The sequence below is a fragment of the Rattus norvegicus genome, chromosome 8 (genome assembly GCF_036323735.1).
Source record: "Rattus norvegicus strain BN/NHsdMcwi chromosome 8, GRCr8, whole genome shotgun sequence".
In the NCBI taxonomy this organism is placed as follows: Eukaryota; Metazoa; Chordata; class Mammalia; order Rodentia; family Muridae; genus Rattus; species Rattus norvegicus.
The window spans coordinates 110,042,804-110,067,769 of record NC_086026.1 but is presented as its reverse complement, the minus strand read 5'-3'; the positions used below and the strand labels follow the sequence as shown (position 1 = coordinate 110,067,769).

The window sequence follows — 24,966 nt, the reverse complement described above, 5'->3', positions numbered from 1 at the left end:
GGTATAGTCTTGTTGGAGGAAGTGTATCACTGCGGGAGTGGGCTTTGAGACCCTCCTCCTAGCCGTGTGGAAGACAATCTTCCGTTTGTCTTCAAACAAGCTGTAGAACTCTCAGCTCCTCCTGCACCAGGCCTGCCTGGATGCTGCCCTACTCCCACCTTGATGATACTGGACTGAACTTCTGAACCTGTAAGCCAGTCCCAATTAAATGCTGTCCTTTATAAGACTTGCCTTGGTCATGATATCTGTTCACAGCAGTTAAACCCTAACTAAGACAGGGGTCCTACACTATTTTATACCTTACTGTCTATATATTTATGAAATACAGTATTTTTACTTTTATAAAAATATTTTAAATATTAGTAACTTAAACTGAAAACTAGATAACCACAACTTTGTTTTTTGTATCCATTGTTACAGAAGGAAAAAAAAAAATCAGTCAGCTATCATATTTGATCTACAAACTAAGTCTTAAAGGAGATTTATAAAATGTGTTTTACTCTTGGTAAAGAGTCACTCCTAGGGGTTGGGGATTTAGCTCAGTGGTAGAGCGCTTGCCCAACAAGCGCAAGGCCCTGGGTTCGGTCCCCAGCTCCGAAAAAAAGAAAACAGAAAAAAAAAGTCACTCCTACTCTTTTTCCTTACAGATTTCTACATACAAAGCCTAATATTTATAAATAATCTTGAAGAAAGTCATCAAATGTATTAAATGTAAAAAACCATTATAATGTGGCTAGGTATGGTAGTGCACATCTGTGATCCCAGCACCTGGTAAACTGAGGTACAAATTCAAGACCGGCTTGGTCTACATATGGCAACCTGGACCAGCCCACATTACATGAATAGACAGTCTCAAAACCTGGGCATCAGGGAGCTCTACAATGTCTTTCCTTGATGCTGTACCTCTCTAAAGAAAAAGGACTCCCATTTCTAAGCTGTGCTTAATGATAAGCAGGAAACAGTGGTTATTGCCTTTTATCTTTCCACTCACCGTCTGATCATCCTCATTAGTTTTACTGATGCCTATCTCCACATGAGCTAAAATTATTTGATTTTCAGAAAACTGTCCTTATCATTTAGAGTATCATTTTATTCACTTTTTAAGTTTAAGATTGATGTTCTTTGGATCTGCATACAATACAATATAATCTAATGGTTAAACATTAAGAGTATAGAATACTCGTTTTTATTTCACAGAACATTTTGCAGTTCCTATTTTCATGAAAAATCTAAATTAATGAACTTGTCCAAGTTTATATAGAAGAAGAGGGTAAAGTTTAACTCTAACACAGTGGTTTTAGGACCAGGAACTCAATGATGGCGGTCTAGGCCACATCATATGACAATGCTTCCTTCAACTATGACCATGAGGGGTGTTTTAGTTTGTGGTCAGTGTTATCCTGTCCACCCCCACTCTCATTTGCCAAGAAAAGGTATCACTATAGATGTACCCAGGCTGGCTTCAAACTCTTGATCCTTCTGCCTCAGCCTTCTAAATACTGAGATTACAGATTTCACATCATGCCTAGTTCATGGTGTGTTTTAATTTAAATAAACAGTTCATGAGAAATATTTGCTTCTCTAATTTGGATTACTAGACTGAAACGAGGTTGAGTTTCCTTTCTTGTACTGTGAATCTTCCACTACTGTCATGTACAAACCGGGGGTTCAGAAATCAGCAAATGTTGATTTCTCTAGTTACTGCTATAATGCATCCACTCTTCATCGCTAACGGGGAAGTCTCTAGGCTTATACCAGCAGCTAACTCTGTAGTCTATAAGCAGAGTAAACATCAACCACTTCACTCTTTTTAGCAGATATTAGCAAATAATCTTTTTTTTTTTTTTGAGATAAGGTCTCTTGTAGCTCAAGCTAACCTTGAACTTCTGACCCTTCCTGGTTCTAGGTTCTAGGAACATAACTACCACACTCCACTTACATTCCACTGAGGAACAATCTCAGGGCTTCTTGCAAGTTAAATAGGTACTCTACAAACTAAAAACTTCCACTTTCACAAAATTAAAAAAAAAAAAAAGGCCAGGCTTGATGGCACATACCTTTAGTCCCAGCCCTGGGGAGGCAGAAGCAGGAAGATTTTTTTTGAGTTTGAGGCCAGCCTGATCTACAAAGGAAGCTTCAAGACAACCAGGGCTCTGTTAAACAGAGAAGCTCTAGGGTTGGGGATTTAGCTTAGTGGTAGAGCGCTTGCCTAGGAAGCGCAAGGCCCTGGGTTCGGTCCCCAGCTCCGAAAAAAAGAACCAAAAAAAAAAAAAAAAAAAAAAGACAGAGAAGCTCTGTCTGTCTAAACAAACCAAAAGGGAAAAAAATTTTTTTTTCACTTTCATAGTCAGGCAAAAAAAATTATTTAATTAAAAATAAAATAGGAGAAATAGCCAATAACATAATCATAGTCAAATATAATCTGATAAAATAAGATCTCTCTCCTCACAGGAAAAAAGAATCAGCAAAAAAAAGGTAAATTTTGAAAAATGTTATCAAAACCAGGTATAGTTGTGCATACTTGTAATCACAGCCCTTGGAAGATAGAGACAAGAGGATCAAGGAGTTCAAGGCAAGTCTTTACTAAAAAGAATAGAACAAAACAGTATTTTCATATTACCATTTGACCATTTCTATAAAATAAAGCATGCAATAGTCCTAAATGCATCTTTTTTTTAGCTGTGAGAGATGAAGTTCTTAATAAAGTCAAAAACTTTAAGTTCACATATATCAAAATCCTTAGTCTCAAAGTGAAGTTAAGCTAGAAATCAGAAATAAAATATCTAAAGTAATCCCATATATAAAAAATTAGATATACTTTTAAGTAAGCCACAGGTAATCAAATTGAAAAGATATCAATTCAAATCATGAAACTATTTTGAACTGAATAATGATAAAATACTTATGGAAGATAGCATTATTTAGAGGAGTATCAATAGCTTAAATGTTTTTACTAAAAACAAGAAAATACAGGCTAGATAGGGTGGCTGGTTTCTACAACTGAAACACCCAGGAGGCTGACACAGGATTATCATGAGCTCAAGCCCAGTCTAGACTACAGAGAGAATATTAAAAAAAAAAAAAAAATGAAAAGAACAAATAAAGGAGAAATCTCTAAAATCTAAGACCTAAAACTTTACAAAGAAGGTGGAGGATCTTAAAGAACAGACATCAACTGTCCTGGCTTGGGTTCTATATTGCTATGATCATACAATGACTGAAAGTATTTAAAGGAGGAAAGGGTTTATTTTAGCTTATAGATTTTAGTCCATTACTGAGGAAAGCGAAGGCAGAGGAAACTCAAAATAGAAGTCTGAAGCAGAAACCCAACAAAACAGTTATGCTCACTGGCTTGCTCCCATGGCTTGCTCAGCTTGCTTTCTTATACAACACAGGACCACCTGCCCAGGGATGGCTCCACCCAATGGTTTGAGTACTCCCCTATCAATCACTAATTCATAAAATACCGCACAAACATCCAACATGGCCATTTGATAGAGGCAATTCTTCAACTGAGGTTCCCTCTTCCCAGGTGACAAAGTCTGTGACAAGCTGACAAAAAAACTATGCAGCACACAAATGCAATAGAAAAGACAAAAAAAATCGTAAAGTTGCTTTAGAAAGATAAACTGAACCACTAGACTGGTCAAGATTAAAAGAACACACTAATGATATAAAAGCACATTGATGTTTTAAGAAACTATTTTAATTTGTCTCCCAAGTATCTTTCCATAACAAAGTATAACCCAGTACTCAGAAGGCTGTGACAGGAAGATTCCAAGTGTGAGACCAGTCTGAGATATACAGACTGTATACAGGCCAGCCTGTGCTACAGAATAAGACTCTGTCTTAAATAAATTACTTTACATAGAGAAAATCCCAGGTCCAGGATGTGTTATTCAGAAATAAAATATATTTTATATATTAATGTATCATGTTAATATATATGATACAATCCCCCTCAGTAAAAAGGAGTAATTCCTAATTTTTTGAGGCCATCATCCTAATTTAAAAAAAAAAAAAATCCTATCACAAAGGTTTTATAAAAGGCCTACAAAGAAAGACGAAAAAGATGCTAGAATATCTAACCAAGTATTAGGGAAAGGAAATAACTTTTGACCAAGTTGGCTTTTTAACTTTTGAAAAGCACATGTATTTATCTGTTGTACAGTGTCACTGAAGGAAACTTATTTTCTAAAGTTTGGCTACTGCAAATAAAAGTATTATAGACATTTTGTTCACTTATCTTCATAAACAAGAATTTCTCTTATGGGGGCTGGAGAGATAGCTCAGTGGTTAAAAGAACTAACTGCTTTTTCCAGAGGACCCAGGTTTGATTCCCAGCACTCACATGGGGGTTACAAATCTGTGACTCCAGTTCCAGGGGATCCTATGCTCTCTTCTGGTAGGCACTGTACACTCATGGTGCACAGACTTCCTGCCACAAAAGTACAACACACATAAACCAAATCTAACTAAATAAAATAATAAAACATTTTAAAGCCAGGAATGGTGTCTGGTGTACACACCTTTGGTCCTAGCACCTGAGAGACAGAGCAGATCTCAGAGTTTGAGGTCAGCCTGGTCTACATATTGAGTTCTAGGATAACCAGAACTACATAAGAGAAGGACTGGGTCTTGGAAAAAAAACAAATCAAAACATCAAAAACCAAAAGATAATTTCCCTCATCTAAACTATAAAGGACTATTAACAATGAGGTTTAAAGCAGATGTACTTCCAAATTAATAATTAAGAAAAAAAACTTCATATAATAACTATTACCAATTTAAACTCTATCCAGAAGTAGTAAGACCATGGTGATACTTGCCTCCAACACTAGTACACAGGAGGTTGAAGCAAGAAGATAGTAAGTTATTAAGCCAGCTTCAGTTACAGAGTTTATAGCTAGCCTGAGTTACATAGTAAGGCCCCAGTTCAAGAAGATTTTTTTAAGAGATTTAATTATATGTAAATGTTCTGCCTGTATGTGTGGCAGTGTGTCACATGTGTACAGTACCCAACAGAAGACAGAAGAGAGTAGTACATCCCCTAAAACTGGAGTTACAAACAGTTGTGAGCTGCCATGTGGGTGCTCTGAACAGAATGTGGGTCCTCTGGGAAAGCAGCTAGTGCACTTAGCTACTGAGCCATCTCTCCAGCCCCCAATAAGAAATTTTTAATATGGTTTCTCCAACTATTTCATTGGCATAAGGCATTATCAGAATTTTTAATTTCTTCAATTTGATTGAAGTAGATTGGTTCCTTATAGTTCTACTTTGCACTTTCCTGATTACAATTCAACCCAAACAACTGTGAGTCATACCACATTGTTCTCAAAGGTTAAACATTACTTCACACTAAGCAGCTGCTATTTCCATTATATGTATTATGTGTATGTTTGTACTAAGTTAAAATGTAAAATTGTTTTAACTGTTAGCATCTAGAAAGTTAAAAAGGTATGTTTAATTATAGTAAAATGCCATAGTATAGCTGTCTAATGCACTGCCTCATCATTTCCACTATAGCACAAAACAAAAAAAAAACTCGATAAAGCAGGCAGAACTTCCCCAACACTGAACTGAAAAAATAAATAAATAAAAGGCTGGACTTAGCAGTAGCTGTACATAGTCTGTGCATGTCTGTAATGTCGGCACTCAGAAACATTCAGATTGAAATATCTAAGTTAAATAACCAAGCTGAAGGCCAACCTGGAAAAACTCAACAAGACTTCATTTGAAAAGGAAAAAAATTTAAATATTAAAAAATAGGGAAGGGGTCTGTGAGATGGTGGCTCAGTAGGTAAAGATAAGCTAAATCCAATGCCCAGATCCCTGATGGAAAGAACTAAATCTCCAAAGTTGTGCTCACACTTTCATATGCATAATGTAGACACACACACACACCACACACACACACATAAACACGCACACACACGCACACACTAAATAAAACTTACATTTCTAAAATACACAACAAAATCTACCAGGGAGGTGGAACTTGAGATGTCCTTCAAATACTGACTGGTGAAGAGAGCCTTTGAAGAGTGCATGTAGATCCACGATGGTCCAGCAGGTAAAGGAACTTGCCACCAACTCTCACAATCTGGAAGCCCCAGGAAGTCCAATCATGTACCTGCCATCTGACTTCTGCACACACACCATAGCACACCACCGAATGTACACAAGCTCATGCACAACACTGGAGGGAGGGGTGGAGGGAGGGTAACTTCCTCAAGAAAAACCTGAGTGAAGCATTTAGGGGGTGCAGCACAGCTCACCTTGGATCCTGCACTGTAACTACCAAATGACAGGAACCCCAACTCTGCCTTCTCTGGACATAAAACCCTACCTGCTACATTAAGAACCATCTCATTCTATGGCTTATACGAGAGCATTTTTTATACGTTTCATAATGAAACCCTATGCCCCCCCCCCAAGGATTGAGAGGTGGGCAGGGGGTACAAGACTCAGCAGATGGCACTTGCTGACAATCTTGAAAATCTTAAATTTAATCACAGATCACACATGTTGGAGAAAATCAAATCCTTTAAGTTATCTACTGGTCTTCATATGAGCAGCATGTTCACAAGCAGAAAAAAAAATTGTAAGGAAAATAAAATTTAAAGATGGCAGTGGGGCACGGCTGTAATCCCAACATTTGATTGACAGAGGTAGGAGAATCAGGAGTTCAAGGCCAGCCTGAGATACTCATTCTGTCTTATTTGAAAATAAAAACAGGGACAGAGAATGTGGCCATTCTAACATATACCAGACCCTGGGTTCATACCTAGTAGTGCAAACACTGAAAAAATTAGAGGAAGGGAGAGGAAGGGAGAAGAGAAAGGGTGGGGAAGTGGTGACTGTTTTAGCTTTGTCTTTTCCTTATGTTCAGATTCTAAAAGGGTCACTGAAGATGCTTCTCTCCCCATTAGAAATAAATAAATGATACTCACACTATCTTTTCCTTGAAAGTGGGAGAGATTCTGTAAATATACCAAGATAACTTTCCTATGATTATACTAGAGAGGGAAAAGGGTAATTTTTGTATGTGTAATTAATGTCCCTATAGTTAACTGAATTTAAATAAAAGGTTATCTGGGGGGCTGACCTAATCAGGTTAACTTCTGAAAGCAGTCTTCAAATCTATAGTAATTAGGGACAGAAGTCAGAGACACTGATTACTACAGTAGCCATTTTGTGAACTGCTGCCTATTAAGACTATATGTCAAAAATAAATAAAATAATAATAATTACAGGCTTTGGCCAAAAGCTAACAAAGATGCATTAGATCTCCTATAGTACTAAGATAATTAAGATATATCCACCTATAATCAGGCAAGTAAAGCAGAGATTGTAACTATAAATTTTTAAAAGTTATAACTAAAAGGGTTTTCAATGTGTAAAAGAACCACTGGCTTTCCTCAACTTTAGAAAGGAGGACGGTAAAAAGTAAACAAGATCACAAACCTAGGGGACGCCTCAAGAAACTTCAGTGCTCACCCCTTGCAGCACAGCTTGAGTTTTAAAAAAACAAAAACAAAAAACCAAAAAAAAAAAAAACCTTTCAAAGCCAAAAGTGGCTGTAATCCCAGCATTTCAAAGTATAAAACAGAAGAATTGCTATAAATTCAAGGCCATCCTGAACTACATCCAAAGTCCTTTCTGGAAAAAAAAAATCAAAAAACAAAAGAGCCATTCAGTAATTGGCTGGCCTGGCACCTATAATCTAGGCACTCCATAGGCTGAAGAAAAGAACTGCCCTAAATTAAAGGCCACCTTAGACTGTATAGTGATCTCAAGACCAGCCTGGGCTACACAATGAGATCCTGTTGGTTGTGGAGGGAGTAACCACACAGTAATTGTATTAATCTCTTCAAAAGATGACCATACCTGACCTCTATTTGTTTTGTTTTTTTAAAGACAGTATCTCATAAAATGTCCATGCTAACTTCAACTTGTGATTCCCCCTGCCTCTGGCTCCTGAGTAACCAGAATTACAGGCATAGACCAACATAAAGCACTCCAAAGTATAGTTTTAAAATGCAAAGAAAAAAAAAACACCTGTGGGGTTTCTCTGAGTTTATTTGGGTAAAAAAATTGTTACATACCCCATAATTAAAAACAATTTAATATCATTTCTTGTTCTTTCAGTATTTCTTGATCAAACTTTTAGCCTCGATTTATATACATTATAAGACCATCCATCACCCATCATTCACGAACCGTTTTTATTCCCACTGTTTTGTACATTTCCATAAGAGAGCTTAGCCATCCGAATTTGCAATTTCTATAAAAAAAATACACTGTGAAACCTAAAGGTAAAGTTACAAATTCCATTTAAGTTACACATTGTACAACTTTATGCGGATTTTGGTACTTTCACAAACACTACTTTTGCTAGGTGTAAAATATAGCTGTCTAAGCACAACCAGGAGAGAATCACATACCCCTCGTCTTAACACCAACTTCAACAGCAAATAACTAGGTACCACAAAGTGCACTATTTGGGGTCTATAGGGCTCCAAAACCATCCCACAGCTTAACACTCCCAGGACACGACTGTCTACAATGTGGAAAGAATCAGTAACAATTCTAATGTAGGCAAAAGCGTGTGACGTGACAATCCGAAAACCAGAAAATGTTGTGGTCTCTACTGCACACAAACAGCACTCGGTTCGGACCCCTCCAAGTGAGGCTCAGGTCCAACTCCAAGCCCTCGGGTTTCCCAGCTCTTTATCCCGCCCCCCACCTTCGGGGAAGAGGAAAAACAACTTTTATTGGCCTCATCTCCCGGGGGATTGGGAAACTAGCGGGGCAGTGCTCCGGCCTGGACACGTTTCACCAGGAGGCCCCGTCCCGGGCTCGGACGACAGATAGCGGGAAAGCCAGGCTGCGACGCCCCGTCGGCCGGGGTCCTCAGCCCCCTGCCCCACCCCAGCCACCAGAGGCCTGGACCAGCAGTAGGACTGAGCGACCCCCAGGACCCTCGGCAGAAGCGAGCTCGTTGTCATGTGACGCTGCCGCCGCCGCCGCTAAAGCACCGCAGAAACGCAGGGCGGCGGAAGGCGTTCGCGCCAGCCCGCCTAGGCTGGCCCGGGCGCGGGCGAGTCCCGAGAGCCCGGGCGGGGGGGGCGGAGGGCGGGCTTGGCGGCGGGCCCGAGCGCGCCACAAAGGCTTCCGCGCTACCGCCGTGGAGCCCGGGCGGGCGGGGGCACCGTTTTCGCGGCCCGCGGGAGGGGTGGAGGGAGCGGAGCGCCCGCCGCGCCCACAGCAGGTCCCGGGCGCTCGGCCGCCCGCAGCCGCCGCGCAGCGCACAGGCCCGCGCGGCCTCCCTCCCCCGCGCGGGGCCCGCGCCGGCCCGCCCGCTCGCCGCTCGCGCTCCCAGGCTCTCGCCCGGCCTCCATCTTGGATCGGCGCTTCCAGCCCCCGCGCCGCTGCCGCCGCATTCCCCCTTTCCCGCCCCCCGCCGCCGCCGCCGCCGCCCGCGCTCACCTCAGCTGCCCATCCGGGCGCTGTCGGCCGTCGACCTAGTTTCCCCCCAAAAGTCTCCGGTGTGTTATTCCCGATGTGGGGGGGTTGTTACGGGGTGGTCGCCGGGGGTTCGGGAGCGGGGGCCGCGCCTTCAACGGAGCTGCAATCCTAACCCGCCATCTGGTGGCATTTTCCACACGCCAATGGCGCCGCTGCAGACTTGGGTCCCGACCGCCCTCTGCTGGCCGCGGTGCTCACTGCCTCGCTGACAGGACCGGCCTGCCCGGAAAGGGGAGGGAGTTGAGGCGCGAGCAGGGGCCCTCGGACGGGGGCGCGCGCTATCGCTCGCCTCCGGGGGGCGCGCACGCGCAGCACTGGAGCGGGAAACGTGGCCTTTGCGTGGCGGCCCCGCCCCCGCACGAAGCTCCTGCTGCGCTCTGCCAATGGCGAGCCGCGGAGACGTCAGGACCAGGGCGCTGTGGACGGCTCGTGGGCCGCCCGAGGCGAGCGGAAGGACGGACTCTTCGGCGCCTGCGCGACCCGCTCGCTTGCTTGCCGCCCGCCATTTTTAGAGCTTCTCGGAGAGCCGGGAAGGAATCCGCCCCCAGCTCTTCCGCCGAGGCCCCTCCTCGGCGGGGGCCGCGCTCCGCTCCCGCCCCGAGGCTGCCAGTCGCCTACACCCGCCGTTATTCGGGCGAGGCAGGCCAAGGAGCCGCCGAGCCCTGCTTTCTCCCCGCTTAGCAGGAGTTTCCAACCTAGAATTGTATTCGCGGTTTATTATTGATGAGGCGCTTTCCCAGAACGAGGTTGAAAAACGTTTCGAGGACCGGGACTTCCCTTGCCGCGGAGCTAAAGGAAACAGTGACCGCTCCAGGCCGATTGGCGTCGTCCTGCATCTGTAAAGCAGGTTCTCGACGAGGTGCAGGCTTTGCATAAGGCGGCAGCATTGGCTAGTTAGTGAGAAAGAAGCTACATTGTGAGATAGTCTGCTAAGGATTAGATTCTCCTCCCACAGCCTTGGACTGCTTTCCGTGGACGTACGAATAATGGATCCTAGCCGAATGAGAAATAGCCAGCCACAGCAGATCTTGACCCCTTCCCTGCTGTCTCTATCTTAGCTGTCCTTGACCAAGGCTCCTAACCTTCTGCCTGCTTATAACTCGGCACTACGGAAGTGAATTCTTGTTCTTATAGGTCATCAGCCTCATTTCTGACTTTTTTTTTATTGGCAGAGGCAGCTGCATTTTCAGTATCTCCTTAGAAACGTTAAACTTGTTTATAGTCCTGAGGGCTTGCTAGTACGTCAAATGCCTCTGCTCTTTATCCCAAAGGTTGCAGAAGTACGTTACACGTCACTGAAGGAACTTTGATATGAATTCGTGAGGGTCCATTTATTTCAGCAAAGTATCTCGTTTACTAACCTCTGATTGACTTCCTATTGTGTTCTCTGTAGAGCCTGTTTCTAGCTTGCCTTGTTACGAGGGTGCCGGTACCAAGGCATACTCATATGTAATTTAATATATTTTCTTAATCTCGAATCTGTGAGGCTCTGATAAAGGGCTGGTGGTTTATCTTAATATATTTGTAGTCGTGATCTCGAAAACCTCGCCTAGTTTAGCCATTCCCCCTTCCCTTCTCTCCCAGTCTTGCCTGAATACCATTGTCCTTTTTTTTTCTAGAATATCTTCAGTATTTTCTTATCTTCTGGGTTCTTTCTGGTTTGTTTTTTTTTTTTTCAAGTTTCCATTTATCTTTAAAAAAAAAAATCAGAGCTGTTAACTCCCTCCACTTGCTGTATTGTGTTCCGTACCCAGCCACATATCTGAAGAGAATCAGTATAGCAGTGGGTGCTCTAACCACAGCCTTGGGAGGCTGAGGCAGACGGATTTGGAGAGATACAATGAGATCTTATCCAAGGGGGGGCGGGGGAGCAGGGGCAGTCATGTCCTTCACTAGGCCCGATCCACCCTTGAAACATTGTTAAGTTACTTCTTCGGATCTGCCCCTACTTTGTTCACTAGTCTTCTGACTGGGTTTGCTAGCTCCGGGGCTTTTTTTTGTTTTGTTTTGATTTTTGTTTTTTAGATTCCACAGTTCAACCCTGAGTTCTCAACCCTTTTCTATGTTGTTGCTCTTTAAAAGTCCCCAAATTACTTGTTGGTTCCCAGTTGTGCCTGAACGACGATACCTTATTTTCCGCTCCTTTTCCAGATAGCTCCATCCAGTCCGGTACTTTAAAATAATTCCTCTCTTACCCTCATGTCTCTTCATAACTCCGTAGTTTTAGCAGGGGAAGGGAATGCCCTGTGATCTGTGAGCCTAGACTGTTCTGAACAGGTGTGTAAGTTCAGGCAGATCTCGGCCTGCTCCCCCAGCTGTAGGATGTAAACAGCAGTGGTTACCTCAGGGTGGCTACGTGCATATATTAACCAGCGCAGGCTTCCTTGCTAGCTGTACTATTGCATTGTTGCCTTTATCTTAGTCTTTTCAGATTTCTTTTACCCTCATGCTGGAGATTGAAACCAAGTATGGATTCTACAACTGAATTACACCGCAGCCCCGCATTTATTTGTGTTGTGTGGGAGCAGTTGGGCGTTTCTTTTGTTGTTAGAGATGGTGCAATTTCCGTGTTAAGGGTCAACCCAGAGACTTGTGCTAGATCAGCGTTTGTTGTTTGTTTGTTTGTTTATATCCAAGGGCCTGAGTAGCCAACTTTTGAGTTCATAGCTGTCTAAATTTTATTTTGCTGTCACACATAATTGAACTGGTGTATATACATATTTAATTCCCAAAAGGAACTCTGAGCTTGATCCTATTGTCATTCAGATCTCTGCTTTTGTTCTCCAGTGGCTTCTGTTATCTTGGCCCTTTCCTCCCGACCTCTAGCCCCTTGACTTACACCAGGACAATTGTTTTAGGCTTCTCTTTCTTCCTTCTCTCTTCCTCTCCCCTCCTCTTCCCCCTTTTCTTCCACATCTTCTCCTTTTTCAGATAGGATTTTTCTCTCTACCCACGCTGGTCTCAAACTTAAAAATTCCCTACCCTGACCTCACAAGAGCAGAGATTCCAGGTGTATAATACCACACTTGGTTTGTGACCTCTAGACAGTTCTGACCTCTCTGTCTGTCTCTGTCTGTCTCTGTCTCTGTCTCTGTCTCTCTCTCTCTCTTTCTCTCTCTGTCTCTCTCTCTCTCTCTCTCTCTCTCTCTCTCTCTCTCTCTCTCTCTCTCTCTCTCTTAACCTAAAGAAAAACTTTGTTTTTCCTATGGCCCTTATGCATCTAAATACATAATGGCATTCACAGATGATGACTGATCTTGGTTGTCCACCTGACTGCATGTGAAATCAACTAAAATCCCAGGAAGCCAGGCATGCCTCTGAGGGATTTCTTGACTTAATGGTTCTAGGTGGGGAAACCCATCCTAAATTGGGGCCACACCTAGTACTAGGTTTTGCTTTGAGTTCTTGCCCTCACTCTCTATGGCAAGATCATCCTGCTGCTGAGGCATTCCTTTGCAGTTATTAGATTGCACTTCTTTGGGATTCCAACATAGACTGAATACCAGTGGCTCTCCAGAAACCCTATGGGACAGCGAAGACACCCAGTCTCCTGGACTGAACAACTTGAATTCTTGCCCTTTCACTCAGGAGACAGCCATAGTTAAATCCGTGTGTGTGTGTGTGTGTGTGTGTGTGTGTGTGTGTGTGTGTGTGTGTGTGAGAAATCCAACCAGTAGATGTAGTTAACAGTTGAGAAAAAGATATTGTGGCCATCACATCATTATTTAGGTGTAGCAAATAAGTTTATGTTCATTTATGTACTCCTTGATCCTCCCATCACATCTTACCTAATCAATGTAAGTTCTAGAATTCTGGGCTGATGAGTCAGCTTGGCAGATGGGAGTGTTTGGGACTAACCATCATGACCTAAGTCAATCTGTAAGACCTAGAAACTAGAACTGACTCTTTTAAGTCATCGTCTGACCTCCACGTACATGTTACGGTGTATTGCACACACAGACAAGTATTTTTAATGTTCTACCCATTTTAAAAGCAACAACCCAAGAAGAGCTGAAAATGTGGTTCAGTAGTAGAACACTTGCCTAGCATACATAAGGACTGGGGTTCCTAAACAACACACGAGTGCACGATCACACGCTAAGCCAGTAAGCAGCACTCTTCCCTGGCCTTTGTACGCTTCAGCTGCTGCCTCCAGGTCATACCTTGAGTTCCTGCCCTAACTTCCTGGATGAAGAACTACAAGCTGTAAAGTATAATAAACCCTTTCCTCCTAAGTTGCCTGTAGTCATGTTTTTTATCACAACACTAGAAACTTAAGACACAAGTTATGCCTTATTCTTTTCTAATTCTCTCTTTCAAAAATTGTTCAAAACAACCTGATCAGGTCTAATTACCCATGTGAGCAAATCATATTCATTAATCCTTTGTCTAGCAATGGAAGGACTAGAGGTTCCATAACATGTTTGACTCTATTGCAGACTTACCTGTTTCCCAGGAACATCAGCTCTTAAAGGATTCTTAAGATTCTAAATCTCGGGGTTGGGGATTTAGCTCAGTGGTAGAGCGCTTGCCTAGCAAGCGCAAGGCCCTGGGTTCGGTCCCCAGCTCCGAAAAATAGAAAAGAAAAAAAAAAAAAAAGATTCTAAATCTCTTGGTATAAAGCTTGAAAAACATTTTTTATTACCAGCTTCAAAACATAGAAATGATGAAAATATCAAAAATATTTGGCTTTTCAGAAATATGAGACCTTAACAATGGAACAATCAAAATACAAAAAAAAAGTTACTTTGACACTGAAATGTGGAGAGAATGAACATTGTACAGCAGGTCACTAATACAAAGTTATTTATATGATGACGTGTCCCCTAGGATTTTGGATGGACTTTCACACGTTCCTTACAGATCTCAAATTCTAGCGATCTGGCAGTGTCCTACAATTGACATTTGTTAACCAATGTCATGACCTCTACTAGCACACATAAAGATTCAGCAACACACAAGGCAAGCATTTGTTAACAACGACACAAAGAACTAGCTGTGACATTTCCTTCAAAACACTGTCTAAGCTGACAGCTCCTCTAAATACATCTTCAAAAGAGCTCGGTCAGTCCATTCCTCCCATGGTTCTTCCTTTCGCTTTTCTTTTTTTTTTTTTAAGTTTACTTATTTATTTTATGTACATAAGTACACCATAGCTGTCTTCAGACACAGCAGAAGAGGGCATCGGATCCCATTACAGATGGTTGTGAGCCACCATGTGGTTGCTGGGAATTGAACTCAGGACCTCTGGAAGAGCAGTCCATGCTCTTAACCATTGAGCCATCTCTCCGGCCCCCTTTTGCTTTTCTTATGATAAAGACATAACGCTAATTATTCTTCCCTCCCCCTTTATAGCTGTAACTACTTGACTAGACCCAAAAGAGGTCTGTTATCTGATCACTCTTCTTCAATAGTTACTTTATTTTATTTACTGTTTTATTTTCTTTTGTTTTGAGACGAGGTCTCTCTGTACCCTTCCCTATCCTGGAACACAGTATGTAGACCAGGCTGGACTCTTAACTCACAGAGGTCCCCTTGCCTCTGCCTCCTGAGTGCTGGGAATCAAAACCACAAAAGCCTGTCTGCTGTTATGCTTGGCTTCACGCATTACTTTTAAAAGTGTGTGTGTGTGTGTGTGTGTGTGTGTGTGTGTTGCCTGTATTACATAAAGACTGTCTATGTGTGCCTGGTCCTGAAGGAGGCCAAATGAGAACATCAGATTCCTTATTGTTGTGAATGGTTGTGAGCCACAAGGAAGATACTGGAAATAGAACCTGGATCCTCTGACAGAGCGGCCAGTGTCTCCAGCTCTCTTTTAATCACCTAGAAGCCCATTGTTTGGGGATCATGAGAGTTCTCACTTTCCCCCCTCCCTTTTTCCACTCAGACATTTGTTGTATTATTTTTAAAAATTGTTTTTCTTTGTCTCTACCCTTCAGCTCACTGCTGCTGACAACCTGTGGCAGTAATAGTTGTGCTGTCTAACCTACCAGTCCAGGATTGGGCTAAATCATAGTTTTACTGTCACTTGCTTTGAAAGTCAAGCCACATGGCTAACGTGTTGATTCTGACCCCGCACCAATAACAAAAGGAATTCAAAATACCTTGCCTTTTAGAAAGGCAAAAAATCTTATCACCTAAAAGTAGAGAACTAAAAGTGCTCAAGATGTGAAGAGTAGAAGATGGAAATGCACACATGAAGTCCAGCACTTGGGAGGCAGAGGCCGGCCTGGCCTGTGCAGCAAGTTCCAGTTTAGTCAGGGCTACACAGTCTCTGCCTCTACAACAAAGAAACCCATGACGGGCAAGAATTATGCTCGTACACATTGGTCCAATGTTCCATAGCTGCATTAATTTTAGCTATTTTTGTTTTCTTTACAACTATAAATAAAACAATGCAAAACCCCAGGTTTGAACTTGATTGACTATAATTCACCATTACCACCATCATCATCTTTTTTCACTAGTCGTCCCTCTTAAATTGTTCTAGAAGTCTCGTGTTTGACCATACATGGGTGCAAAGTTAAAAACCATTTTCAGGCAAGGAGAGTGTGTTTCCATTCTTCTCTAGAGCCTATCTTCTTCAACTGTGTAGTATGACCACATAATGGGTATTGAGTGACTGAATGGGGAGGGTCTATGCATGCAAAGCTTGGCAACAGTAAATGTTTTCTAACATGTAAAGACCAAATATTTGAAGTCAAATACATAGCGGATGTGAGCCATTTCTGGCATCACTTTGCTCGTTTGGTGTTGTGCTATGTGACTTTACTGCAGCCTTGGGTGTGAACACACGGCATACATGTATGCTGTCATAGAAAACACCAACAAATGCTACTTGTCCACCTCAGCCCAGATATTAGAAATTGCAGAATTCTTATCACTGTAGATAGAAGTGTTCTGTTCTTATAGAAACAAACTTAACTACAGAAAATAAGAACTTTTAATATTTTCCTACCATTCTTTAGCATGTAAGAATCAATATATCTCTCTACATGCTTTGTAATTTGATTTTTTTTTAATTTGTTTCAGGGGCTGGGAATGTAGCCCAGTGGTAGGTCTCTTGCTGAGCGGACACAAGGTCCTGTGTAGAATCCCCACCACCACAAAAGAATAAATAAACATTTGGGGTTAGCAACGTGACTCAGTAAGTGCTTTGCCATGCAAGCCTGAGGACGTAAACATCTACCATTTTGTAGTATATAGTTATGCAAATCAGTATTCTCAGAATTGAAAATTACAAAATGAAGATATCAACTCTGAAAAAAGCTGAAGATACTCTTTGTCCAATGATATCAACTTTGGTCAAGACATAACTCTTTATGTAAAGTTAATAAGCACAGCCATCTCATTAGCATGCAAAGTTTAAGCCCCAGAATTTATGAAAAATGTGGAAGGAAATAACCAACTCTACCAAGAAGTTGCTCTCTAACCTGTGAACATAGACTGTTGTTCCCATGTACATACGTCGCACATGTATGTGCACACAGTGACACCAATAATCCAGGTGAGTTGCTGACTTCGGTTTCCATTTAAAAACCATTAGAGAGCTAGAGAGATGGCTCAGAAGTTAAGAGCCCTGGGTATTCTTTTGGAGGACCTGAGTTCAATTCCCAGCACCAACATGAAGGCTTACGATCACCTGTAACTCTAGTTCAAGGGAATCTGACACCCTCTGATGCCTCCACAGGAACCAGGCATTCAAATGGTCCACAAACATAAATATAGACCAACACTTGTGTGTGTGTGTGTGTGTGTTTAAAAATTATTAAAATTAATTTTGGCAAAAAAAAAAATAGAATCTAATTTCTGAAGCGGTCCTGAACATCTGCTACTTCAAAGTACACATTTAATGCAAATCAGCACTCTTGGAATTGACAATTTTTTTTTTTTGGTTCTTTTTTTCCGGAGCTGGGGACCGAACCCAGGGCCTTGCGCTTCCTAGGCAAGCGCTCTACCACTGAGCTAAATCCCCAGCCCTGGAATTGACAATTTTAAAATCAAAATATCAACTCTGTAACAAACATTGAAGATGCTCTATGTCCAATGATATCAACCATTCAGCCAAGATTTAATTCTTTATATAAAGTTAATAAGCACAGCCATCTCATTAGCATGCAAAATTGCTTTCATTTTAATAAATAGAAAAACATATATATCAAAGAATTACTAAATGAATTTCTTTGTGTGTTGCTATCTGTAAACCCATGAGGTTTATTTCTATTTATATACCTATATATACAAGGTCCTGTAAACTTTTCTCAAAGAGGGATGAATAAAGAGGGTAAAAGTTCTAAAACAAACTCTTCTGTGGAGGACCGCTATCAGTGCCACCACAATCCACCCTAGGAAAATATGCAGGGTGTAAGGATGCAGCTGGTTCTCTTCCCTTATTACCAATTCCCTAAGTGTTTGTTTCAGATTTACGTCACAAATGTATATTCCCTGAGTTTAATACTGCTTTCTCACAGATGCTGTACTTAAGTCTTTCATTTGCCCCATCTTTATACAGAGATGCTCTTTCTCTAGTAAGCCTTAGTATCTTTCCTAACAAACCTGCCTCTTCTTGCCTCGCTTTAACCTGGCAGCTCTTACACAGCCAAGGACCTCACCTAACTCTTCTCCAAGGCAAGAGCAGGTCTTTTTTGTTTCTTTATAGGTTTATTTTCTTGTTTTGCTGGAGAGTATCCTTGGTTACTCAGGACTCTCCAAGCATGTCACGTATATTCTAGCACTCACGTTAGTCTACCAAACTGCATGGAAAGGTGGATTCCTAAGATTTGTATTTTTTTTTTTTTTGGTTCTTTTTTTTCGGAGCTGGGCAGCGAACCCAGGACCTTGCGCTTGCTAGGCAAGCACTCTACCACTGAGCTAAATCCCCAACCCCAAGATTTGTATTTTTTTTCAGACAGGCTCTTATTATGTGGAAAGGCTGGCCTGGTATTTACCCTGCCTGGGTTACAAAGTGAGTTCCAGGTAACTCACCAACAGTGTGAGACCCTGATGATCAAGGTGATCCTCTCCTTTCATCTCAGTACTTAAGAAGTAGAGGCAGGAGGAACGGGAGTTCAAGGACAGCTACAGGACTGCACTGTGAGTTTGAAGACAGCCTGGCCTGCAAGGGGCCAGTCTCAGGTGAGACTCAAATTAGGAAAAGGTTTGGTGTGGCAAATGAACTTGGTGATAAAAACTGCACATGTTGCCCTATAACAATGAAAACCTCACACACACGCCCCCATAGATTTGGGACATGCCCCATAAACTGCAAACATGGAGGAAGGAGTGTGTTGAATCCTACGGACAAGAAGAAACAGAAAATAAGAAACAGAAGGCCCTGGGTTCAGTCCCCAGCTCCGAAAAAAAGAAAAAAGAAAAAAAGAAAAAAAAAGAAACAGAAAGGGGCCGGAAGTGGTTTAGTCTTTGATCCTTCTCATCCTCCTTCCCCATAGAGAATGGGGAGTGGAGACTGAGGAACTTTTCTCATTCTTCCTGGGAGTGGAAATGGTCTCCCTTCCTTGAAAACAGAAGTAGTGAAAGATCTAAATGTTTCGTGGTAGCAATGGGGAGATGCTGCTCCAATCCCCTTCTCGTGTGGATGTGTACCAGCCATTGGGCAGCCACTCTGCCTAAGGCTGGTGTCCTGTCCAGAAGGGCCCACATTCTCAGACTCCCTAATGAGGAGGCACAGAGCCGGCTTCTGGGAGGTTGGATCAGGAGAACCTTAATGAGTTTGACTCCATCTTGGTCTGTGAGTTCTCAGCCGAGTGAGACCCAGTCAGAAAACAAGGAGGCAACAGAGCTAAGAGCTTGACCATTTTAGCCCAATTTGGGTCGCTTCTGGTGGTCAGCCGTAACCTCAAACCCTCTGTGTGGCCGGGGTGACTTCTCTACCCAGTCCTTGCTCCTTCACTCCCTCCCACAGCTGTTCCTGCAAGAACCCGTTTTATGCATATTCTGCACACTCATGTCTCTGCTTTCCCAGAACTCGACCTATGACTTTTGATACAAAAGTAAGGCTGGGGGGTTGGGGATTTAGCTCAGTGGTAGAGCGCTTGCCTAGCAAGCGCAAGGCCCTGGGTTCGGTCCCCAGCTCCGGAAAAAAAAAGAAAAGAAAAAAAAAAAAAAGTAAGGCTGGGAAAGCTCCCTAAGATGGGGCTTAAATAAGGTACATTTGGAAATATATAGAATTTTGGAGGTAATTATGGTTAAATTAGTTCACATGATGATCTCCTAATCAGAAAGGGTTTCTATCTTTAAAAAAGAAAAACAAAGATGGAAAGAGATTTCTGTCTCTGTGCTCACACTGAACAAAAGCCATGTAAGGACAAAACAATCCAGTCATTTGCAGCCAGGAGAAGAGCCTTCACCAGAACCAAAACATCTAACAACTTGATGCTGAGTTTCCCAACCTTAAAATCTACAGAAAATCTGTTTAAGCTATACAGCTTATGGTATTTTGTTATGCTATCCCATGGTGACTAAAACAGACTATGATGACTCATTTCATACCATGAGGTAATTAGAGGAAGCGTGATCAGGACACCGAGGCAGTCTCTTTAATTAAAATTCTGATTCCTTGACAAGTTTCCAATTATGAACTTTCCTTCAGACTTAGAAGCAATGAGTTCTATTATACTGGGCTACATCATGAGGTCTCAGCAGAATGAGACCCAGCATAAAACAAGGAGGCAGCAGAGCTAAGAGCCTGACTGTCTTAACCCAACTTGGGGCAATTCTCATGTCAGCTGTAACCTCTCAAATGCTCTGTGTGACCCGCATGACCTTGCAATCCAGCCCTAGTTTCTTAGATCAAATCCTCATTGCCCACAGCAGCAAGCAACATGTACATAATACATTATATAAACAGAATAAGGTATAAAAGTCAATCATTTCAATAGATGTGGGGGAAAAAAATAACCATCACAAAATTCAGGATACCTTCACGATAAAGCCCTGAAGAACTGAGGGATAGAAAGAACAAACCTTAACATATATATATTAATATAAAAAGTCCACATATAATATACTTATAGATAACATTAAAGTAAACAGATGAAACTGGAAGCATTTTCTATAAAACCAGGGTATTGATTATCACCATTCTTATTCTATACAGTGCTTGATGTCTCAGCCATAGCGAAAAGGTAAGAGAAAGAAAATGGATACAAAGAGGAAAGACAGAAGTAAATTTAGAGTTTTTAAGTTTATTTAAGTTTAATTTAATTTAATTTAATTTTAGATAGGTTCTCTCAATGTAGTCCTGACTGTCATGAAACACTCTATGTACACCAGGCTGGCCTCAAACTCACAGAAATCTGGTTTCTAAGTTGTGCATCACCACAGCTGGCTTAAAATTATTGTTATAGGTAGATGATTTTATCATCCTATATTTAAAAGACTCCGCCATAAAAATTCATTATCAGATAATCATTTTCAGCACAGTAGCAGAATCAATATATAGAAACAAAATCAATATATAAAATCAATAACTTTTCTATATATTAATACTAAACTTATTGAGAAATTATGAAATATCTTATCAATCTTACTCACAGTGTCCTCAAGGCTGAGGAGGGAGCTTTAAATAAACCTACAAGGTTATTAATATACCTAAACGAGGCAAAGGGTACCATAAAAACTATTGGGGCTGGGGATTTAGCTCAGTGGTAGAGCGCTTACCTAGGAAGCGCAAGGCCCTGGGTTCGGTCCCCAGCTCTGAAAAAAAGAACCAAAAAAAAAAAAAAAAAAACCTATTAAACATTTTTTTTTTTAAAGAATTCGAGGAAGGCATGAGAAATTGGAAAGACCTCCCTTGCTCTTGGACTGACAAAATTAATATTGTAAAATAGCCAATGTTGCTGAAATGGTCTATGGATTCAATGCAATCCCCACCAATATTCCATTGACAGATCTTCACAGAATTAAACAACCCAAAATAGAAGATCTAAATATAGAAGCCTGAATAGCTAAAGCAATCCTGATCAGAAAGAACAATGCTGCAGATATCTCACAGATCCTAACTTCAGGTATTACTGCCAAGTGACAGTAATGAAACAAACAGATATATAGACCCAAGAAAAGAATAAGAACCTGCAAATACGCCCCTGAATGTACACTGTCTCATTCTCAGCACAGACAGAAACCAGGCTACAGAGGAGAAATGGTGTCAGAAAAACAAAGTACCTCTAACTCCAAGGTATCCAGCACCCCTGGCTTCTGAGGGCACCTAAACTCACACACACACACATACACACACACACACACACACACACATACACACACACACACACACACACACACATACACACACACACAAACACTCATTCACACACACGCACACTCACATACACACACATTCACACACACGCACACTCACATACACACACACTCACACACACACTCACATACACATACACACATTCACACACCCACACTCACACGTACACTCACACACACACACACATAAACTCAAAATCAATCAAAGACCTTTAATATAAGACCTGACCCTTGAAACTACTAAAGGAAAATGTAGAGGAAACTCTTCAATACATAAGCATAGATGATGACTCTCTGATGAGGACTCCAATGGGCCTGGAAATTATAACAAGAACTAACAAATGTGATTACATCAAAATAAAACCATACACAACTGAGTGTAGTGGGGCATGCATGAAGTGTGGAAAGAAGACCTCAGGTTAAAGGTCAGTGTGGACCATAAGGCAGACCCAATCTCAAAGGACTGAAAACGGATGGCCCAATTTTAAAATGGGGCACACAACTAGACAGAGCATCTGCAGACCGACGCAAAGGACTCTTGTGTCTTACTCTAGAGATACCCAGCTGTCCATTTCATTGCTGCTCTATGACTCACGATGGCCTAGAGATAGAAACAGCCTAGATAAGATGTCCATCAGCCGATGAATGTATAATGAAAATGCAGAATGCTTATAGAACAGAACATTACTTAGCTATGAAGAAGAATGAAATTATGAAACCCATAGGTAAATGAATGGAGCCAGAAACAATCATTCTGAGAAGTAACCTCAACCCAGGAAGACAATGTTTTCCCTCATCTGTGGGTATAAATTTTGTGCCTTCGGATACGTGAGTTTCATTTGAAATATCCATAAATATCAGAAAATTACTAGGAGGCCATGAGGAGCAGCTTATAAAGGAGGGAGGATATAGTGCACTAGTGTAGAGGGTTTGCAGGAAATAATGGAACAGGAAGCACTAAACTAGGACCAGGGAGTATAGGGTATAAGAGGAGAGGGAGGGATAAAAAAACGCAAAAGACCTTTTGAAAAAGGCACAGAATTCTACTACTGAAGAAGCATTCTAAAGTACATATGTGGGGTTGGGGAATTAGCTCAGTGGTAGAGCGCTTGCCTAGCAAGCGCAAGGCCCTGAGTTCGGTTCCCAGCTCCGAAAGAAAAAAAAAAGTACATATGTATATAGGTAAATAAAAAGAGTTAAGATGGAGTTAACGTAACAGGGCAAAACACCAGAGGATAACACATAAAGATCCTAGTACCAGGAAAGGGTTACTTCTTCCGAAGTTATTGAACTGTGAGATTCCACAGAGCCCCAAATATGACAGACTACTGCAGTCACTCTTGGGTATCCTCTGGAACACGACTGTAAGACCCTATTGCTGAAGACACTGCATGCTTGAGTCATAGAACAAGGTGAAATCAGACTGGTGTAGACTGTAAGCTTCATCCCTGTTGGCTAGCTTCCATTACGCTGGACGATGCTATGCAAACTCCCAGAGAAAAGTAATGATCAACGATACCCAGCTATGAGCCCTGTAAGCCACAATACTGACTGGCAAGACATGTCCACTTGTGGAATAGGGGTGCAAGCGTCGTGGGATTAAGTAACCACTTCCTGATTGGATTTAAATCCCCTCCACAAGATGAAACCTATATCCGGCTCCCCATTATCAGGCTAAGAACAGAAGGCTAAACAGACCGTAGGCCACTGGGTAAGACCTGTGTTGGACATACTATTAAACTGACTCCTAGTGACTTATCATTACACCCACAGATCAATGCACATCTCACTCCTTACCTGAGAAGTTTCTACTTCCAATAGAATATGCTTAACACGAGCTGCCCAAAACTGGACACGGTACAGAGTAGAAGACATTGAAGAATGCTCAGCCCTATAAGGAACATATGCACCTCACCTCTCCTCCCAAGGCTCAGGGATCATTGCAGAAGAGGTGCCAGGAAGCAGGTAAGAGCTGCAACGATGACCAGAATGGTAGGATTTCCAGAAAGATGCACCGTGCTGTCCTGTCTTGGTGGTGAGTAACAGCGGTCTAATTGGAATTCCTGCTTCAAGAGGAGGGAAATCATTCCTAGTACAGGAAATCTAGCCAACTACCCAGGGCTGGAGACATCATAGATCTTTTTTTTTTCTTTTTTTTTTTTTTTCGGTTCTTTTTTTCGGAGCTGGGGACAGAACCCAGGGCCTTGCGCTTCCTAGGTAAGCGCTCTACCACTGAGCTAAATCCCCAGCCCCGACATCATAGATCTTAGGGGAGAACCTACTAATGCCACTCTGCTAAGCCTGTCTAACCCCCGACTGCATTCTAAGGACTCATCCTTAGCACAGATCAGGGTAGTGTCTCCTTGCAGCAGACTGAGACCTCTACAGAAAACTACAGCCCATCAAAATACAAAGAACAACTGATCTTGAGGTGCCCTGTGCTAATGTCTTGGGAACATCAAGGAAGAGGAAACAGGAAGATGTTTAAGCCCCAGAGAACCAGGAAGTCTTCTGCTATAAGATTGTGTCTCTTAGAAATGACAGGAAGCAACGTGATACCTCAACAATATGGCTGCCAAAACAAGTCCTGAACAATGACCAGTGGGAAGGCTAAGACGGAGAGAGGGAAATCTCTGAATACCCACCCTAGACCAAGAGCTACAGGCCACTCACAGCTGCCTAGAAATGAAGACTTAGGATAAGCCCTCTGTTCAGTTAACCAAAACCAAATGGTCCGCCCTGAAATCACACATGAGCAAAAACGGCTCAGTAGGTTTTGTGTGTGTGTGTGTGTGTGTGTGTATGTGTGTGTGTGTGTTTATATTTTTATATGTATATGTAACAATAATGTTTTTGAAAATGAGCCTTTGAAGTTGAAAGGAAGCAGAGGGGAAGGCCATGGGAGGGGCTGGAGGGAGAAAAGGGATGCAGAACACGACATGATTATATTTTAATGTTTAAAAATTGCAAAAAAAAATTTAAGCCAGACACGTGGAACACATCTTTAACCCTATGAGGCAGAAGCAGGTGGATCTTTGTAAGTTTGAGTCCTTAGCAAATTCCAAGCTAGCTGAAGTTACCTAGGGAGATTCTGTCTCAAAAACATTAATAATAATAGTAAATAAATAAAAACAGAACCAGTCTGAGCGAGAGAGGTGG

The 24,966-nt window shown here is 41.9% G+C and overlaps 1 protein-coding gene across 6 annotated transcripts in view; it reads right to left on the bottom strand.

The window, feature by feature from the left end:
* Positions 1-9,789, bottom strand: part of Stag1 (STAG1 cohesin complex component) — a 385,686-nt gene extending 375,897 nt beyond the window's left edge. For 3 of the 6 annotated variants that reach the window (XM_006243631.3, XM_039081553.2, XM_039081554.2), the window contains exon 1: positions 9,493-9,789. The gene's annotated coding sequence lies outside the window, so the exon portion shown is untranslated. The remainder of the gene's footprint in view (positions 1-9,492) is intronic. The other 3 variants (NM_001108179.1, XM_008766528.4, XM_006243632.5) reach the window with 3 other exon arrangements.
* Between the last annotated feature and the right edge of the window lie 15,177 nt (positions 9,790-24,966).